The sequence below is a fragment of the Balaenoptera physalus genome (assembly GCF_965194825.1).
Source record: "Balaenoptera physalus genome assembly, chromosome: 4".
Taxonomy (NCBI): Eukaryota; Metazoa; Chordata; class Mammalia; order Artiodactyla; family Balaenopteridae; genus Balaenoptera; species Balaenoptera physalus.
The window spans coordinates 18,718,663-18,738,018 of record NC_138891.1 but is presented as its reverse complement, the minus strand read 5'-3'; the positions used below and the strand labels follow the sequence as shown (position 1 = coordinate 18,738,018).

The following is a 19,356-nucleotide window of genomic DNA, read 5'->3' as shown; positions in this document are numbered from 1 at the left end:
TGATTGTACCTGTTGTGCCCTCTGGTCACCTCCCCGAACAATCTTGCCTCTGGTCCTCTCAGTGCCTGTTTCCCTTTTGGTTCCTTTCCCACCTTTGTTAATAGAAAAGGGAAGAAGAATTATTCCAAGAATTTAAACTTTTAGTACAATAGAATATTCTTCTTTCTGATTTCTTAAAACTCCAATTGTTCCTCTTTGTCCCATGAAAGAAAGAAAAAAGGAAGAAAGGAAAGAAGGAGAGAAAGAAAGGAGTGAGTGAGGACAGAGGAACACATTTCTGCTCTTCACTAGGATTGAATCTTTTCCCAATTAAAAAAAAAAAATTGGACATTTATGTGTAACGTAGCTCCTTATAAAGGTAATAGAACCACAGTACAGAAAAGCTGGAAAAAGGAAAAGAAAAATACCCCCATAAGACTAACAACATAACAGAATTCCTATTAGCAGGGTGGAATATTTTCTGCTAGTCTTTCTGCTAAGCACCACTTTTAAAATCTGGTTGCAATCCTATCGTATACACAAATTTTCTCTCTCTCTTTTTTTTTTTCACTTAACATTAAGCCACAAGTATTTTTCATGGTGGTATGTGGCCTTTAAAACCATTGTTTTTAATGACTGCATAATGTTTCCTCCAGTGAAAAAAATGTTAATTTAAATAACCATTCTTTGATTGTTTTGATATTTAGACTGTTTGCAACTGAAAAATTTCACTGTATCGTGGAAATGATACTGTTCAAAGCATATGTTCTCACCCACCCCTACTTTTGCATTATTTTATGAGGTTCTATTTGCAGAAGTCAGATTACCAGACAAAGCCCGTGGACATTTTAAGATGCTTGATTCACAATTTGAACTAAATGCACCTGTGCCCATGGAGTCCTCATCACCCAGGTTGGAGGATCCACTGCACACCCTCACTGTGGTTCTCCCCCTCATTTTTTCTCCTCCCACAAAGGTAGAGAAGAGCCTCCCCTCACAGGTTTCTTACCATTTGTTCCCAGCCTGAAGCCAAGAAAAGCCTCATTTATCTTGCAAATGGTCTCCATGCTGTAGCAGATGTCTTTAAAAGAGATGGTCTTTGGTCCTTCACCACAGTGGAAGTTCAGCAGATGCTGAAGACAGGAGGGCAATGATGAGAGAAAGGGCTGTGGGCCAACCAGGGTCCTAGGAGGGGGATTTGAAAAGTAGATCCCCACAACTGATGTGTCTGAATGACTATAATAGACCCAAGAATAATTTATTGAGTACTTATGTGTATTAGCCAACGTGATGGGTATGATGAGATATACAGAGGAAAACGCTACTATAAAAGGGCTTACAGCTTGTTGGGAAATGACAGATCTTTGAATAAATGTTACAAAGACAGAAGGAAGGGCAAAAAGGGATCACGATAAGCCAGCAGTCTAAACCCTTGCAGAAGAATCTCTGCATATCAGGCGCCATGATTTCAAGCTTCATTTTGGTATGATCAAGGGGTTGGTGGAGGACAGAGTAGGAAGTCAATTGTGGCACCTTCACTGAAATAAGATTAATTCTGGTTTCAGGAGAAAGTAAGGTCCTGGGTGGAAGAATCTGAGTAAAGCATTTCCCTACACACTGACCATTCCCGAGAGAGTGTGCATATGTATTGATGGTGGGGTGGATGTGTGGAGCATAAGATGTTAGCTTTCACTCTGCAGCATCCCTATGGTTCCAAAGACTGAAGAGTCAAGAAGTGCCTGCCCTGGGAAATCTTCTGACCTAAGAGTGTGTTTACAATGAAGGGCTGAATATTGGATTAAGTAATAGATGACAGGAGTGGAATGTTAAGGGGAACTAGGTACTATGTATACCCAGGTATGCTTGATTCTTTGGATCTTGCTACACAATGTATCTATTCTTTCACTTGTCACTTATAAAGTGATTAATTAAAATTGTGGAGTTTTAAAATAGGAAGTGACCCTAAACATTTCAGAGGACTCTTAGTAACATGACAGACTATGTTAATGGAATTGACCATCCTCCTTTAATTCAAATACATAAAAATGCTGGATTAAAAAACAACAACAACAAAATTTTGGTGAAATTGCATTGCTGAACTTAAAAGCAAAGCTAATCTCAGATGTAGGGAAAAAGAAAGGGAAATGAAAGCTACTGTGAGTGGGTGGATAAGGGGAAGCCCACACCCAGGAGACTCATGGGGGTTTGGGTTCCACATGAGACTTGGGACTGGGCCTATAGTGTCTACATGAAGATCAGTTATGTGGCTTTCAAACCACAGGTAATGGAGGGAGGAGGAGTTCTGTATAAAGCATGAAAAATCAAAGAGCTTCCCTGTTCATGAAATGTGGACTGGAAAATTGTACCCATTGGCCAAGGAAAGCAACATGGAAGCCTGTCATATATCCAAAGACTTAGGCAGATAGAAAAAAAAAATCATTTGAGAAACCTAATTCCTAGGCCTGAACTACATAGAGGTATGTGATCCAAATTTACACTACCTGTCTGGTGTGGGACGCCCAAGCTCAGAATTTATCATAAACCTGGTCAAGGACCATTGAAACCCTATAGGCTACAGTAAAAGCAAATATAAAACTTCTCAGCAGCTATCCTTTCACAATCCAAGGCACACAGAATTCCATAGACCTAACACCCCTGATGAAGAGGGGCTCATAATAAAAAACAGACAAACATCATGAATCAAACTACCACACATCAGGCTCAGGAGACACCACAAACAGGAATTCCTGTCCACTACTGGCTGGAGTGTCGAATGGTAAAACTACACCAGAGCAAGAGCCAGTACATTTGAAGATGGGTGCATGCTACACCCAGCAAGCTCCTGTATAGGTATATGTTCTAGAACAGCGGTTCTCAACCTTTTTGGCACCAGGGACTGGTTTCATGGAAGACAATTTTTCCACAGATGGTGGGGGGGAATGGCTTAGGTGGTAATGAGAGCAATGTTTCAGGCAGTAATTCAGGCAGTAATTCGAGCCTAGGAATTCACTCCATGGGGAGCGATGGGGAGCGGCAGATGAAGCTTCACTCACTCCCGCCACTCACCTCCTGCTGTGCAGTCTGGTTCCTAACAGGCTGTGATCTGGTACTGGTCCACGGCCCTGGGGATTGGGGATCCCTGCTCTAGAAAATTATCTTACACGTATATAAGATGTGCCCAAAGATGTTCACTGTCCCATTGTTTGTAAAAACAAATTATAATGATAATAGAAAAACTCCAAAAGGTCGGAGTGGGGATAAATAAGTAAAGGGTGATTTATCTGTATATTAGGATACTATCAAGTCATTAAAATGAATGAACATATCCAAATGTATAAATCTTAATAACATGATGTCGAGTGAAAGCCAAGTTTCTCAAGGACAAGTATAGCATACTATTAATGTAAATTTAAAATAATCAATAAATACTATGTAAATACTCTGTATTATTTATGAACATGTGCAATGGTAGTAAAAGTATAAAAACAGGGAAAAAACATATCAGTCTAAGAAAAGTAGTTTCCTTTTGTGTGGTAGGGAAGGTGAAAGACTTGATTCAAATCTAGGTTTGACTCTTAAACCAGTACAATACTAAAACTATACCATGTAGACTCCCTGAAAACCAATATGTTTTGTTTTTTACTATGAAAACAAAAACCCTCCCCCAATATTTTTTTTTCTGTAAATTTTTTAAAAAAGAAACAATGCATTATGGAGTCCATTGAAGCTTCATTTATATATCAATCCTATCCACCCTTCACTCCCTTGTTTTTGTATGCTGTCTGTTGCCTCTTCAAATGCAAACCAAGGTCAAATCATACATTTAATCACTCCCAACATACCAGGAAGGAAGTGTTAAGGCAAAAGAATATAAACATAATAAGATATTTCTTCTTTGGAAAAAAATAGGGAATGAGGAAATAATGCTGTTGGCACTAGTGAATGTCATGTACCATGCCTTCCTGGATGAACATTCCAAGGACACCCTGATGGAGGAGGGAGTTCCTTGCTGGGTCAAAATGGCTGTCCTTGATCTGGTTTGAAAGAACTTCCCTTATCTATTGCTCTCCACAACCACATGTGAGCTGGGCAGTGGGATATATTTCTTTTCTAGGAGCTGTATTTATTGTCATAGTTCACTTCTTGTTGTAGGGAGTCTAGGGCATTGGGGTTGACCTTAGGAACTGAGAAATCATGGGCCTTTATTTTCAGGACTTGTAGTTGGACCAATTAGCCAGTCTTGTATTTCCAGAACCTTCAAGGGATATTAACCAAAGCCAGAGATCTTATGGAGTCATGGTCTATGAATTCTGACCCTGTTTTTACAGTGTCTGTCTCTTAGCAACAGGCTCAAGAGCTCTGTGCATGTTCCTAGCCCTGGGCTTAACTGCTTCCATCTTGTCCTCTCAAACAATGGATTGAGGCAAGGCTAATGTGACCCTCATTCTGGAGCTCTTTGCAATGGGAGTAATTGTATTTTTCAAGCAACAAGCGAACCATTGGAGGTGTTGGAAGGGACCTGGGCCATTAGGCTCATTCCACATTCCTGGCTTCTTCTAGGTCTCAATCTTAATTGCCTCTGCATTTCCCATCTAATTACCTTGACTTACATTAACTTTAGCTTTAGGAAGACAGTATCTGACTCTTAGCCCTCTTATATTGCTGACCACTGTCTCTTAGCAAGACTCTATAGCCTTCCCTTTCTGCTTGTAGATTGGCCAGCCTGCACTGAAAGAGAAACTCACTCTAACATCATGATAATATTTTCTTCTAAGCTGAATCTCAAAGCATAACATGGGATGGTTTAACCAGCTCTTTTGTAAGTCCATAAAAATGATTACCAACTCGAATATGTGGAAGGGGAATCCTCACTATATCTCAGTCCACCTAAATTCAGCCACTTCCATGTAGGTCTGTAACTCATAGCATCCCACACCTAGTACTGATGTATTGGTTAGGACACTTGTAAGAGAAAGAAAAACAATTCAAACTAGTTTAAAAAAGCCCCAGGGAAGATACTGACCCATGTTTAGTAAGTAAAATAAGTATAGGTGTGAAACCAAGCAGTACTCTGGGACTCCTGGGCATGGAAACCTTTCCATGTCCCCCATTTCTCGTTTGTAGGGAACAGAATCCAGCCTCCATAACCTTCCCTGAGTTCTAAAGGGCAGATTTGAACAGTTGCTAATCAGGGAAGGGAGGGGATGCAGAGACAAGGGAGGAGCAGCCAAGAAACAATAGTGCAGTCTTGGGGCAGGGTCCTGGTTCTGCCTCATGGGATACACATAACAATGTCTTTGAGCTCTTTACAGAACAAACCCCCCAAATGGAAGATGCAGCATTCTTCATTCCAGAGAAAACCACTGGAGGTCAGATTAAAGGAACCAGAGAAGCTCATCAAGATATTACCTGAGACCAGATTAAAGGAGTGCAGGCCCTGCACATACTCTAATCTTATCAGCAACCTACCTTTGAACCATTGCTGTAAAACTCCTCACCAAATCCTCCTGTGTTGGGACACACACTTTTAAGGGTGCGAGCCTGCTGTGTCCCCCTTTGCCTGGCAAAGCAATAAAGTTATTCTTTCCTGCTTCACCCAAAACTGTCTCTGAGATTCGATTTGGCACTGGTGCACAGAGGCTGAGTTTTCGGCATCAGGTGGCTTTAGGTGATCCTGGATCCAGAAGTTCAAATAGCATCATTAGGAATCTGCATATTTTTCTCTTATCTCTTGGCTTATTTGTCCTCAGTGTTGGCTTCATTCTCAAGCAGACTCTCCATGTGGTAGAAAGATGGTCATCTGTAGTTCTTGGCTTATGCTTATGTAATAGTTGGTATTACAGCAAATATAGAATACTTCTTTCTAACAATTCCATTAGAAGCCCTGGGTAAGGCTCTGACTGGCCTGGCTCAGCTTGGCCATATGCCCATTCCTGAATGAAACACTGTGGCCAGGGTCTGGGGTTCAGGTTCTCTGATTGACCAGGTTGGGACCATGAGCCCAAACCTGACATTTAGGGTGGTGTCAGCACCACTTGAACCACAAGTGCAATAAGTAAAGGATGGTTCCTCAAAGAATTCCTAGGCAAAAACAAGGGTCTTGCAACAGGAGTGTTCTGAATCATTTGCGTGGTCTCTTTGTTAGAGACTTCGGGTAATAAAAAAAAAAATGATTTATTTAGGCTGTTCTGGATCTTAGTTGCAGCACATGGGATCTTTGTTGTGGCATGCGGGATCTTTTAGTTGCGGCATGCGGACTTCTTAGTTGTGGCATGCATGTGGGATCTAGTTCCCTGACCAGGGATTGAACCCAGGCCCCCTGCATTGGGAGCGTGGAGTCCAAGCCACTGGACCACCAGGGAAGTTCCTGGGTAATTTTTAAAGTGAATTTTGAGTGGAAATACGTTGGTAATTATGTTTAAAATCAAACTGTCACCGACTGGTCCCATTATGTGAAAGTGTTCAGTTTTTAATGCAGTGGCTCTCAAACTAGATTTTGAGAGTATCCATAGATTTTGGGAGTACACATAGCCTTTTGTTTATTTTAATGGAGATTAGATCATACATTATTCAAATTTGGAGCAGACTTCAGACCCTTTCAATGCTGTGTCGTATAGTGCCATATGGAAACATATGGTTCCCAATGTTTCCAAGTAAGAGCTCTCTTTGACAGCCCCACATTTTGTGATTTCCCACAAAATAGTAACTCTACTTGTAGTATCTTTAGAAAATTACAAATGACAGCAATGACTATGTAACCAGTATTTTATTAAATGCAATAGCATTAGTAACACTTGAAAAATAACATTATACATAAGAGCTGGGCCTGTAATTTAATCAGGCTGCAGAAAATGCTGGGGCACTTGTGAATTTTTGTGGATTCCTCATGAGATGGTACTTATGAGAATTGGACCGGTAGGTTAGAAACTAGTGCTGGAGTGATTAAGAATATGGTTCAATCCCAGCTTAACCACTTGTGAGCTATGTGCCTCTGGGTGAGTTATTTAACCTCTTTAAGTCTTCAGCTTTCTCAAATGGGAACTGGAAATAACACCACCTTAGCATCCCTAAGGTTGCTGTGAGGATTAGAGATAGTACAGGTAAAGCACTTGGCAGAGTCCTTGACACACAATTAGCACTCAATATATGATGACAATTATTGTTACTACTTTATAATTATTGACTTACTGCATGTCTCCTTGAAGGTAGGCATTGTGCTTTATGCATCTTTATATTTCCAGACCCTATCAAGGTCTTGACTTAGGCAGGATATGTTTATTGAGTGAATAAATACATTATTAGAAAATTAAATGCAATCATATACCTAAAGTATCTAACCCAGTGGCCACAGCACAGTGAGTACCCCTTAAGTGTGTCTTTCTCCTTCTTTCCATCACCCAGTCTTGGGCATGTTCCTGCCCAGTAGCCCTCAAACTATAGTGTCCTTGAGAATCTCCTGTAGGGCTTGTTGAAACAGATTGGTAGCCCCACACCAAGTTCTGATTCAGTAGGTCTGGGCAGGACCTGGACTGTAGTCTTGAGTATTATTTTAAAGCCCTCCTCCACCAAATCTCTCTAATATGAGGTGCAAATTACTGGCATTACCACTGGACTTACACAACCCAACTCAGGGCACCATTATCATCTGGCTGTTGTCAGATGGCAACACTGTAGGAACCATCTCTAATAGGAAATAACCAACATCAGTAAGTCTGGTCTTGTATTTCTAAATTTATTGTGTAGATATCACACACGACTCAAATCCGTTAGTAAACTGACATTCTTCACAGGTACAGTATTATTTCTCCCAAGCCAGTGAGTACTTGCAAATCTCTTGTACAGCCCTTTTTGTTTTATTCACTCTGTGTGTGTGTGCCCCAAATGCAGTGACCTTCTCTTGAGTTGTTTTCTATAATGTATTTTATAATCAAGGGATTAACTCAATGGAATCATAGGGGTAGAAAGGGGAGAGCTGCTTTTCATTTTTAGAAATCAACAACCTCTTCTCAGTTACACAATCCTTCCAAGACCCTAAATCTGCAGTCATGGGCTTTTTAAAAGCAAGTTACCATTACAAGCATGTTTGTCTGCTTCCCTCCCTCTTAGTGCCTGTGTCTAGCGCTTGTTTTTTTTTTTTTTTTTCTTATGAACTTTAATACACGTTTAATGTGAATCTTAATGATTTGATTACAATGGCATAATTACATAATTGGAATGTATTGTGCATGCTGGCGGGAAGGAGTCTGGGAGGTGCTCAATGAATGATGTTACATAAACAGAATAATAATGATAGTGTGATGGAGAATGAGACTAATGAGAAAATGATTAGAAAAACTTGGAAGAAATGGACACTTGTGGAAATGAGAAGGGAGCATTTCTTTTGCTTTAATGATTGGGATTTATTTCACCTCTGAGGATGAGGCTTCTGAGAAGTGATACTATTAGAATGAGGTAGGTTCAGATGGTGGATTTTTGGAGGCCACTTTGGAGGTGTGTGATGGGCCCAAGCCCTATTTGTCTGGGCATAAAACAAGTCAGACTCATCAACAAGCTCTGAGACACTGCTTCTTAAGATCCTTAAAGCAGGACAAGCTCAGGTCTCTTTCTCACCAATGTCCTTGCCTTGAAATGTTTTATGTGGCACATTTGCACATCATCAGAACGTTGAGAGCTCTGTTAATGTGGAATGGAACCACCTTCCCCTCCCTAGTGCAATTCCACCATCTCTCAGTGCTGACATATTGCTACTGAAGAGGAATGGCCCTTAGCCAATCGTTTTGTGTTCTCAGTTAATGACCACCATTACTGTGTCATTTGGTCTAGAGAAACATGTCCACTGCCTAGAGCTCTTCTCACAGTAATTGGCCTGTGCAGTGTCACTCTTACTTGATGTTCACTGTGTGTTGCTATAATCACAATGATTATTTCCCCAACTTATTTTACTATAAACATAAATTGAATCTACTCACTGATTTAGCAAACACCTATATTTATTAAACACCCATCTAGGTGCTAGTTGCTATGTGTGATGCAGAAAATTAGAAGACACAGCATTTATGGTTTAGAAGTTGAAGCCTAGACAAGGCATTCATAAAAAGTTAAATACTGCATATATACACTAATATGCATAAAATGGATAACTAATAGGAACCTGCTGTATAAAAAAATAAATAAAATAAAATTCAAAAATTCAAAAAAATAAAAAAATAAATAAATTTCACACAGAGAAACACCCAAATGTGACAGAACTAACGAAAAAAAGAATACTGCAAGTCTTTACATGGTGGGTCAGAGAAATCATTCAGAATATTTTCAGTATAACCATACACTCTTTCATCCATCAACTTAAAAATACTTACTGAGTGCCTACTGTGTGAACAGTTTAGGGCTAGAGGCAGAATGCTGAGATGTACTTAACCAAGATCCTGCTTTCAAGGAAGTTTTGGAAGGCAATCTGGAAATATCTAGTAAGAAAAAAAGTGGACATACTCTGATCCAGAATTTTCATTTCTTGGTTTGTACTGCAGATGGACATTCATTCATGTGCACAGAAAGGGCATATACAATTATGGTACTTGCAGTGATGTTCATAATATCATAATACTGCAAACAACCAATACTGCAAATACACAATAGGTGAGTTTCTAAATAAACAGAGGTTAAAGCCATACAATGAAAATTATACAAAGGTTAAGAAGAAGGAGTTAAATCTATCAGTAGATCTTTAGGGTACACTTTTGAATTAAGTAAGTGGCAAGTAATTATGTATGTTGTCCTTTCTTTTATGAAAAATGTAAAGCAAAGGGAGAAAAAAGCATAACACAATATAATTTTATACATCTTCTAGGGGACAAAGATATTTATGTAAAATAAAAAACAATGAAAGACCAGAAGTTCCAAAGGCCACAAACAAAAGTGATTACAGTGGTTACCGCTGGGTAGGTTTGGAGGAGCTGGGATTGAGGATATTTGTGAAAGGAAATCTTAGCTTAACTTTGACATATTATTTTAAGGAAATGTATTTATATTTTTAAAATTTTCTTGAGTGGTAAATACCACAGAAATGGGTAAATAAAATTCTATGGGAATCCCCAGTGCCCAGTACATTGTTTACAGAATGGCACTAAAGTAAAAACTTAAGAGAAAGGGGAGAGAGTTTGAGGCTGGAAGCATCAGGGCAGGCTTTAATGAGGCAGATATATTTGAGCTGGTCCTTAAAAAGGAGAGGTATTGGAGGTGTGGAGGAAAAGGGTGCCATGCAGGTTCTGTAGTGAGGACATGGGTGGAGAAATTCCAATGTAAATAACCATGTTATTTAGGAATAAAAATTTCCTTCCTTTGCAATCTGTAGGCCGTTTATTTTTTTATCTTGCATTATTGCACTGGCCAGGACACCCAGTTCGATGTTAAAAGAAGTGAAAGCAGACACTCTTGCTTTGTTCCCAATCTTAGGGGAAAGGATTTTTTTTTGCGGGGGAAGGGTGTTGGTGGTGAGGGGTCTGTTTCTTTTCATTTATTCATATATATATATATATATATATATATATATATATATATATATATCTGCATCATGCAGCATGTGGGATCTTAGTTCCCTGACACCAGGGATTAAACCCATGCCCCCTGCAGTGGAAGCTCAGAGTCCTAACCACTAGAACGCCAGGGAATTCCCTGAATATTTTCAACTGATCTGTCTTTTAGATTACTAATTCTTTTCTTGTCAATGTGGAAGGCTGACACCAAACCTCTAAAAAGCCTAATCCCTGACTGCATTGGCCCCTAGAATTTAGCCCTTCATGCATCTCAAGTGAGAGGAGCTTCCTCTGTGGAGAAATCCTGATGTTTAATCTCCCCTCCCCTCCCTGCCCGATGAGCCTGCCCAAAGCTCTGCTTACCTTCTGAGCCTCTTTGATGCTCCTTTCTGCCCAGTTTGCCTTCTTTAGGAATGAGCAAGGCCTTGAGTGGAAAAGTTGTACCTGATGTTGTGTTCACAGCCTGCATTCCTTTTCTTTTTTCTCTGTGTTTCTGGAACCATATGTCCTGCCTATCTTGGTAGTCCTGAACTCCCAATGTGATCTCCCCATACCCATGACACTGCCTAAAGTTCTATTCAGGTTCTCAGGTGCTTACCAGCTGCTTTCTGCTTGACTTGCTACATCACTTAAGAAGTGGCAAGTGCCTTGAAGGAAAAACTGGAATAGAATATTAGAACTCACCTCAGTGAATTTCTCTTTTCTCCAGGATCTTGAGCCTTTAAGTCCTAGGGCCTGATGGGTCTCTGGTGTCTTAAAATGGATTTTTTTCCCCTATTATTTTTAGCTGCTCTTGGCAGGGAAGTTGTTGTGCTACAACAGAGCATATGTCTCTCAGTATCTATCTAATGCAGTTTTAGGACAAAGCCTGGAATTCTCGGTGAGGACCAGCGGAGGGACAGTCTCCTCGTAATATAAGACCCAGCTCTATGCCGTGGTAGCCACAGCTGTGTTGTCAGCTAGTCGGGTTCCTTTCACAGTAAGCGTTTCTAGGCCTTCCTCACTGACCAGGACTTTGCTCAAGGCACTGAGGTAACTGCTCTTCTGAGAAGAGAATGTGGTTCACATGTGCTCATATCTGAGTCTTAGGGTCTGAATCCTCCTTTGGTCCAGCTTTCAGGGCAAAGCTCAGGTGCATCTTAGCAAAAAGCCTACATATTATATTGGGGGAATTCTCTTGTGTTTCAAGGTGTATCTCTCTAAGAGTAACAGTCAAGAATTTATTTATCAAGATTTAAAATTTATCAAGGTTTTATTCTCTTCTTTTCTCGAGTGTCAGATTTTAGCTGATATTATTTCCTAAATTATAGTCATTTAATTCAGTCCTTGGACTCTTACTTTCTGTTAATTCAGGCTCACTATGTTGGACCCTCAAAGAATCACAGCTATGTGGAGGGGAGGGTAAATGTGAACATGGTCAGAGGAGGGCCAGTACAGGTCACGGTGCTGCAAACCAGTTGGCTAAGAAGGTGATGCTTGGTTTACCCAACAGTGGAAAAGTTAAGTCCCTTTTAGTATGTGGTGGTAGGAACTAAGCATGAGAGATGAGGGGGCATATCTACACACTCTGTACAAGATGGGGAAATTCAGAAATACACCATAGAGTCACTTCATAACGTAGGACCTCCGTTTTGAGAATGGTTTCCTCTAGAGTTGAGAGAGCAACCCTGGGCCTGGGTGTGTCTGAGGTCAGAGCTGCTGTAGGTTGAAGACATTTTCCATCCTTAGCTCCTGTACATTCTTATCATCTTAAAAACCATCCTTGGATAACCTGCAGCCTACTCTATAAGAAAGGTTCACTTCCCCGCTAGTTGACATGCAAGATACATGTGAATCTGAGCATTTGACCTATTGAGACTGGATGTGAGAGATGATTAAAGAACTCTAGTATTGAATGTCACAAGGCATTTAAAGCTCACAAAGAAGAAGGGCCTCCCTCAGAAAAACACTTTTCTCTGGGGTTGGAGGTGGTGGTGATGACTCTGATCGTTTCCCTGGGTGTGCTTCAAAGGGTCTAAACTGAAAGAGGACTAACAAATATCCTGAGGAAAGGGTATTTCTATTTCCTATGGAAGTCTTATCTGGAACATCTGTTTTGGAGCTCAGCTATACCCATCCAGTGTCCTGTCTACTATGTTAACTAGATGAACACCATGATAGTAATAAAATCTCCTACAATTCTAGAAGCCAGACATGCTATTTCCTTTTAAAAATTTATTTCAGGATCTCAAGGACTATCACTCCTGAAAAGGGGGTGGTAGATTTAATAATAACTCAGGAAGGCAAGGCACCAACATTTATTTAATGCTGCCTATGTGCCAGGTGTGTATTAGCCACTTTGTGTGAGTTGCCTTGTTAAACAAGATGAGGTCTTTGACATGTATGTTTTGCATCTGTACCATCTTGCCTCACACTTATCTTAAACATTGGCTTGAAAGAGCTCTGTATTCTGTTCTTTTCAAAACTGTGTGTTACAGGTACACGAGTCTGCAAAATTGTAAGCTGGCTTCTGCTGTCTTCCTGTCCCTCACTGAGCCTGACATGGACTGGGTACTCTGTGAGCCTCACATAAATGCTTGATGAATGAATGGATCTCCATGGAAATGGGGCTGACAGTGACAGAGAACTCCATCTTTCTGCCTCCCAGCTCCCTGGCCCTTCTGATCCCAATTAGGTTGTGTCTGCAAAGATAAGCATACCAGGAAGGATCTCAGCCAAGTTTTTCCCAGGCACATTCTACTTGCATTGATACTTGGAGCCACCATGGAAAAGTTATCCTATTCATGTGAAAATCACAAACACTTAAACCAGGAAGAGAGTTAAATGTCAACAAAATTTGGACCTTGCCGTTTAATACTTCCGTGGCTTCCATTGTCTAAAGAAGGAATTCTCAAACCTAGTCATCAGATTGGGGGACAAAATGGGGCTTTTTAATAATATAAGTTTCTGGTTTAATCTGATTAATTGGGTCTTGGAGGGGGCCACACAATCTGTTTTCAAAAATGATGCCTAGGAGATTCTAGATGATTCTGATGATCAACCTGATTTGGGCCTCAGTGTAAAGTAAAGCTCCTCAGCATGACAGGTAAGACCTTGCCCACCTCTGTAGACTCAGCTTCTGCTGTCTTTTGGCACACTTTTGCTTCTGTGTAGTCCCCTGCCCTTCCACCAACACACACACACACACACACACCTTCACACACACAGAAACATACACACACGTAGACCTACTTATACATAGACACACTCAGACACACACACACACACACACACACACACACACACACACATCCCAACACGCATAGTTCTGTAGCTTCTCTCTGTGCCTTGTCACCCACTGTCCCTTTGCTTAGGACATACTTCCTTTCCTCCAACCCAACTGTGATGGTTAGTTTATGTGCCCAGGAAGTGGGACGCATAGGCGGCCCCTGTGCTCCCCTCCCCATTCAGGGTGGGGCCTGAGGTCCCCCCTACATCAGTCTCTCAACCCAACCTTTTTCTATTCTCCATGATATGTGCACTGGCCTTTGCAAGTTTGCCATCCTCACCTCCCCAGCTTGGGGTGTTGGGGCATCATCCCAATTGTGCCCCAGCCTTATGACGTGGATACTACAAAGATGGCCAGAGCACACACTCTGGGTTTGACTTCTGGCTCTGAGACTTGATGGTGTGCAGTGTTGGGTGGGTTCCTCAATCTTGCTGAGTCTTAGTTTCCACATCTGTAAAAACAGAGCTAATGTTTGCTTGCCCGGGATGTTAGATTTAAATTAGATTAGTGCTGTGGTCCATCATGGGCCCCCCTCAGGCAGCAGAGAGAAGCACAGAGCCTGGGGAGGGGTATCAGAAAGGTCTTCCTGGAGGAAATTATACCTAAACAGAGTCTTAAAAATAGCAAATATAATTAGCCTGGCCCAAAATGGGCATGTGTGGGTGTGTGTGTGGGTGGTCAGAAAGGGGATGGTGCAACCTGACATGAGGAAGGACTTCGGTACAGAAAATATAATGACACTTACACAAGAAAGCGATGCCTAGGTCTGTGGGCTACAGGCGAAAAGTGTAAGGTGAAAGATAATGAGGCATGGGATTGGAGAAGTACCCAGGGCTCTGAAAGACAAGGGTAAGTAGAGAGCTGGGAAGACTCATGAGTTAAGTTTTTAGTTCTGATAAAAGTGAGTTTGCTATTTATTTAGAACCTTGCATATCAGTGTTAGTGGGACTGTAGAGATGACCTTATCCTACAAATGGAAACACTGAAGCCCACAGAGGTCCACTTCTGAAGGTGACACCCCTCGTTAGGGGCAGGTCATGAACAACAGCTTCTCGCCTCCTCTAGCCTGGTCTTGCCACGTCCAGAGTCCCCACTCCCTTCCTTGCCCAGACACGGTCTCTACCACTTTCCCAGTCTCTGTTGTGTCTGTGTAGTTTGTTAATAGCTCTGACATACAGCCTTATATTCTGTATTCTTCTTTTCTTTTTGTTTCTCTTCTCTTCTGTTTCATCAAAATAATACTTGGTCTTGGTTTTGAGAGTCAAATAGTGCCATGATGCTTGTCATGAAATATAGCAGGGGAAGCTCCCCAAGGGCAGTCTTCCCTCAGCATAAATTGTCTGTTGGCCTAGTGACAGGAAAGAGATGCTTGAGAGGAAGTTTGTGAATGACACCTCAGATCTGAATGGAAGATCGCATTAGGGTACAGTCTCTGGGGCCAGACTTCCTGGGTTAAATCCTGATCTGCCACTTCCTAGTCAGGTGACCTTGGGCAGGTTGTCATCGACCCATGCTCCCAGTGTTTGGTGTTCTCTGCACAGTGCAAGGTGCTGCAGAGGACCCAAAGGGGGTTCCAGAACAACCCTGGCTTCTCAAGGAACTCTTAGGCCACAGGGGGAAGGAAGTTAGAAGCAGATATAGAGAAAGTCCCTGACAAGTGGTGAGAATACTTGTAATTACAACCTGGAGTTAGTTGAACCAGGGTTCAGGTTCCAGCACCACCAAGTTCTAGCTGTGACACCTCAGGGAAGTTACCTCTCTGAGCCCTAGTTTTCCTTCTGAATAAAAAGGTCATCATGAATACCTCTTTCATTGAATTATTGTGAGAATTAAATAAGATAAATGGATGAAAGGAGGAGGAGGTAAAGGAATCCACCACGGCAAGAAAAGGATCTATCCTTAGACAGATTTTGAAAAATTCTTGGAAGATAGAAAGCAGATGGGATCAGTCTGCAGAAATATAAGGGCAGAAAAAAAAGCCATAGCACACAGACAACAGAAAACTACCAGGGAAGTAATAGAAATTCCAGAAATATTTTAAGCTCAGAGTCAACAACCAGAGAGACCAGGAGGGGCTTTGGGGCAACCATCAGGTTAATTAACAAAGCTCAGTATTCGGAACAGCTGAGCCCACCAGGCCCCTTTCCCTCCTCACACCTACTGAGCAGAGAGCATGGGTGAGGTTTAGACCCAGGATAAAAGCTCCAGAAGGGGAGAAACAACCCAGAGACGCAGAACAGAGCTGGAAATAACCCCAGACATCCAAGAAAGAAAGAAAGAAAGGAAAGAAAGAAAGAAAGAAAGAAAGAAAGAAAGAAAGAAAGAAAGAAAGAAAGAAAGAAAGAAAGAAAGGAAAGAAAGAAAGAAAGAAAAGAAAGAAAGAAAGAAAGAGGGTGGCTGATTCATGCATTTGTCCCCAGAATAAACTCTGAGCATAGCCATCTGAAGCAGGAGGAGCCCTGACCCAGGAAACTCAGAAGGGCAGTTGGGCCACTGAAGGAGAGAAATGACTCCAGATGACTTACTTACACTCCTGGAGGGGTTTGCCCCCTTCTTAGAAGGCAAGCGAGCTACTAGTTCACAATTTCTGCCCTCCACCTCCGTGCCCCCCACCCACCCAAGTCACCGAAGGAAGCTGGAACCAGCACTTATGTACTCAGGCAAACAGGAGTTTCAGATTCAAGTGCAAACAATAGTTAAAAATGTCCAAACATTTAAGAAAAACAAACATCATTAAAAATAAGAACCAGCGTCAACAAATAAAATAGCTAATGTCTATGAGAAGGGAGAAATAGCTAAAATAAGTGTAATTAATATTCAGATATGAGAGGCTGGTACACCATCAGTTAAGACCAAGTGGTATGAAAAAGAATTAATTAGGATTCCATGATCACCAACTAGTTTTGAAAATTTAATAGATGTGCCAAATAGCAGCATGGGCACAGATAAAGACAGAATCCATGAATTAGAGAGTTAAAAAAAAAAAAAAAAGAGACCAGAGAGCATGGAAAAGAGAAAATAAAGAAACAATATGAGAAAACTTAGAACTGAAAAAACTCTGCAGATTTTCAGATTGGAAAAGGTCACAGAGAGACATGCAAAATAAAGGACCCAAAACTCACAACCGGATACATCCTCATGAAATTGTAGAACATCAAGAACAAAAGAAAATACTAAAAGTTTCCGCAGAGAAAAGTGACAACTTGCCTATGAGGGAACAGGTGGGCATTACATTTCTTTGCTAACCCTGGGAGCTCAAAGTCAGTGGTATCATATCTCTAGTTTCTAAGGGGAAATCATTTTCCTTTACATTGTGCAGGTGTTTGTGGCCACGTCATCCCTCTGCCCACCTCTGGTTTCCCCGTGAGGCTGCAGTGGAGATTTCTCATGAGCTCACTGACCTCCTGCTACCAGCCTCCCTCCTCAAGCTCAGGGTGTGAGTCTTCTTCCTGCCCCAGGGTCTTCTCCGATGGCCACCCTGAAGCTCAGCCTGGAGTGGGGTGAGTTACTGCCCCCGGGGGCAACCCTCCAACTCTCAACTGATTGGTAATGGGAGCTGGGGGACAACCACCCAGCCCAGTGTTCTTCAGGGGGATAATTCTGGAAGGGTATTCTACACACTTCTCAGGGGGTCCTGGCAGCATGGAGCCACCAACCTGCAGGAACTTCCTCCGCATCACACCCTTACATTGACTTCATTCCCTGCCCTGTCTGAGATCACTCCACCCTCCATCCTGCTGCCTGGGATCACCTCACAAATAAACTACCTCCACCCAGGTCCTTATCTCAGGATCAGCTGTTGGAGGAACCCAACACATACACATCTGATGCTTAGCTACATTCCAGTGTAAGGGCAACGTGAAGACATGCTCAGTGCAAAGACTCTGAGTTTTTTCACACCTGATGAGCAGATCATCTCCTCTCCCCACACCCACAGGTTGACTAAGCCCTCCCTCTACAAACTGGCACCATTTTGGAGAAGAGAAGGAGAAGGGGGAGAAATGTTAAACTGGAGCATGTACTTCCCAAAAGAGACTGTGCAAGGCAGCATGGACGGTGGAAAACTTGTAAGTTGGCAAATACTGAGTTTGGTTTCTTCTCCCCACAATCCCCCTGCCCTGCAGTGAAGAGAATTTTGTGGGAGATCAGAGAGCACTTCTTTAAGGGAGAGCTATCAGCCTTTTGGGCAAACTACCTCCCAGGTCTCATCTCCCAGGAATAAAAATAACAATGATAATTTTAATAATTACTCAAATTATTTAGTTCAAATAATTAAAATTATCTAAATATTCAAATTATTAAAAGAATACTAATTTGAATAATAATTCAACAGCAATAGCTGGAGTACCTGAGGACAGCATCCTCTCCTGAGGGACGACTGGGAATCAGAGAATGAAGTGTGTTTGTGTTCGGGCTGTGCACACAGCAGTGGAAGAGGCTCAGGCCCTGAGTGCACGGCCAGACTGAGGGAGTCCCATCTGAGAGCAAGCTCTGCAGCTCTGCTTTACAAGGGCATATGTATGAGAAGGGGGGGGAGTGGGGGTGGGGTGATGCTACTTATGAGTCTTTCCTTCACTCAAGGGAACAGGGAAAGTGGGGGAGGGGGTTTCTTGCCATGAAAGAGGCAGACATTGTTGTCTCCAGCTAGTTCATTTCTTGTCTTCCAGATTGTAATAAACATTTAACCATGCAATCATTCAATAGATAATTTTGTTCTTACCTTGTGTAAATTATTGTGACATACTGCATTCCCGGCAGTGCTGGAAATTGAGGTGTCCTGTGTAAGAAATTATCCCAGCTAACAGAAAGTTTAGTTCTGGGATAGGTTTAAAACAAGGTCACAGATTTTTTGACCCTCTTTCTCTTGAAAGGTGCATTCTATATTCCCTCCCCTTTAGTCTGGCTGCTTCAACCTATAGAGTACTTTGACAGAGATCCTATGTGACTTCTGAGGCTAGATCAGAGAAGGCCATGCAGCTTCTACCTTTTTCACTGGAGTCCTGAGCCACCACAAAAGCAGTCTTCCAACTCTGGAGCCGCCATGCTGGAATGGCCATGTGTGGACCCTCAGACCAATTGTCCCAGCTAAGCCTAGGTTTCCATTCATCCATAACAAGGTGCCAGGGCAGGCAAGTGAACTATCTTGGACCCTCCAGACCACACCCCAGCTGATACCACCAAGTGACCTATCAATACCTTGCACAATGGAACAATCACCCAGCAAAACTTGCCCAAATCCCTACCCTTCAAAATCATTAGATATCATAACATGACACTTGTTTCAAGACACTAAGTTTTGGGATAATTTGTTATGCAGCAAGATAGTTGGAACAACTGTGGAAATAGTTAGATTTTAGGTGTTGGCCTAGAAACTACTCTACATCACTTTTGACCTTTCCTTGTCTATGGTGGTCATGGAGGTGTGCCCCTTGGACCCCCTTCAAGAGAACGTGCTGCTGGGAGTGTGGATGAGTGGCAGGCTCAGCTGCTGCCCTGTGAGTGCAGAGTTAGCAGGCTGGATGGCGGGATGCCCTCCTCAGGACAAAATGCACAATGTATTAAAGCAGAGACCTCGAT

General features: G+C 41.9%; 1 long non-coding RNA gene across 1 annotated transcript; it reads left to right on the top strand.

Annotated features, from left to right (window-relative positions):
* The first annotated feature begins 497 nt into the window (after window positions 1–497).
* On the top strand, window positions 498–16,171 carry LOC309659451. The gene is made up of 2 exons (XR_014262816.1): window positions 498–5,348; window positions 5,394–16,171. It is a non-coding gene; the product is annotated as an uncharacterized lncRNA (long non-coding RNA).
* Window positions 16,172–19,356: the final 3,185 nt, after the last annotated feature.